At 38.9% G+C, this 2,196-nt stretch overlaps 1 long non-coding RNA gene across 1 annotated transcript; it reads left to right on the forward strand.

The window, feature by feature from the left end:
• The first annotated feature begins 608 nt into the window (after positions 1 to 608).
• On the forward strand, positions 609 to 1,757 carry LOC141105378 (uncharacterized). The gene is made up of 3 exons (XR_012235584.1): positions 609 to 849; positions 942 to 1,116; positions 1,641 to 1,757. It is a non-coding gene; the product is annotated as an uncharacterized lncRNA (long non-coding RNA).
• Positions 1,758 to 2,196: the final 439 nt, after the last annotated feature.

Consider the following 2,196-nt stretch of genomic DNA (forward strand, 5'->3'; position numbering starts at 1 on the left):
TAGAGGACACATTATGTACAAAAGGCAAATCCACTTTGCACTACAAGTGCAAAGTGCACTTGAAATTCCACAGAAAGTGCACTTGGAAGTGCAGTCGCTGTGGATCTGAGGGGTACAGTAGATCTGAAATGAGGGGAAGCTCTGCAGTCTTTTATCATCCAATCATGTGCAAGCTAAACTGTACTGAATGGGGGCACTGTGGCTGAGCTTTCCTTTTTTCTTTTTTAACAAAAACATGAATTCAAGAAAACCAGACTGACCACCCCTCTTTTTTCTGCAGAGTTCTGTCTGTGCATATTGATGCATTAATGCGTGAGGATGATGAACAGACTGCTGCACAAGTACAGAGGTTGCTGCTGTCTGAGCATGGGATTAGCGTGTGTAAAGGACTTGTTCTCAAAGTCCGTCGGGCTTTAGGTTGGCAGTGGCAACGAGCTAAGTATGAATATTTTAAAATTTATTATAACTAATGTATAATCCGTTACCCCATTTATCCCACTTACTGTATGATGTGTGATTTTTAAATGCGCTTTTAAATAATACTGTACAGTATGACAATCCTCTGTGTTTACTGTACTGTACATTGTTACCGTAGGTTTTCACCAATGACAAGAGAAATCAACAAGCAGAAACGGGTGGCGCACGCCAAGCTCTGGTTGGAAACAGGCGAAAATTTCCATCATATGCTTTTCACCGATGAATCCACAATTTCGCTTGTGAGATTCAATACAATGGCATTCTGCAAAAAAGGACACCTGTCTACTAAGCCACAGCCAAAACATCCCGTTAAAATCCATGTGTGGGGTGGCATCTCAAAGTTTGGACCTGGACCATTGGTGCTATTTGAAGGTACAGTACTGTACAGCTGCCACAACCTGATTACAACTCCCTCAATCTTTTTATTCAATTGCTTTAATGTCGTGCGTCTTCTGTCATCACAGGTATTATGGACACCGCATTTTTCAAAGAGCATATAGTCACCAATGCGCTGGTTCCATACCTAAAGCAAGTATACCCAGATGGATGCCGTGTGATAATGGACAATGATCCGAAACATTCCTGTGCTGCACCATTTATGGCCAGTAATGGGGTTAACTGGTTGCGGACACCCCCAGAGTAATAATTTTTATTTATTTTTTATTCTTTATTGTTGTCATTTTTTTTACAATGATTTCTAATTAATTTTTGTCCATTTGTTTTGATATTTTGAACATTTGGTCTCTGTGTTTCATTTGCCACTTTTGTTTTTTAACCAATATTTATTACAAATATTTTTAGATGAGAATTACATACAAAACATACTGTACAGTACAGTACTGTGTAGCAAGGGCTAGACATCCAACGGTTACAGTACAGTAGGTTGCAAAGTGCATTAACAGTGCTAAACATACTGTACAGTACTGTACTGTACAGTACTGTACAGTACCTGTACATGTTATGTGCTTACTGTACAGTATATAAAGTAGTAAACAATCCCCAAAACACAGTACTGTACTGTAAGAGTCCAAAGACACGTTTAACACTTACAGTAATTATTAACAACAACCATGCTCAGTCATTTTCCACTTTTGACACTGTACAAAGATTGCAATTTGAACCTTTTTGCTTGTGTACTTACTGTATGCTCACTGTGTTTACAGATCACCGGATATGAACCCCATTGAGATGGTGTGGGCACATCTGAAGGGGTACCTCAAAAGGGTACACAAACCGACACACAAGGTGGAGCTAATTGATGGGATTCTTAAGTTTTGGAGAGACATTCTGACCATTAAAATCTGCTGTGACACAATTGACCACATAAAGAAGGTCTTGCCGGTGGTGATTGAGAGGAATGGTGCAGCAACCAATATGTGATTACTGTACTGTACTGTTTATTTTTGCTGGACTCCGTTAAATAAAAATAGTTTATGAACAGTATGAGAGACCATGTTTATTTATACAGTATATAAAATGTAATATTTATTCACTTTGCCAACCTTACTACTGTAGTTGAAATGTGCTAACCTTCAGCTTACAGTACTGTACACTGTACAGTACAGTACTGTATGTCATGAGCCAGACCTTGGGGCACAAGCAAACCTTTCGAGTGGCAGAGTACTGTACTGAACCCGTTGTCAGGTGGAAAACCTTACACCAAATTACCGTACACATTAAACATACAGTAAATAAAAAAAACACAAATACTCTAAAGTA

This window comes from Aquarana catesbeiana, linkage group LG08 (genome assembly GCF_042186555.1).
Source record: "Aquarana catesbeiana isolate 2022-GZ linkage group LG08, ASM4218655v1, whole genome shotgun sequence".
Classification (NCBI taxonomy): Eukaryota; Metazoa; Chordata; class Amphibia; order Anura; family Ranidae; genus Aquarana; species Aquarana catesbeiana.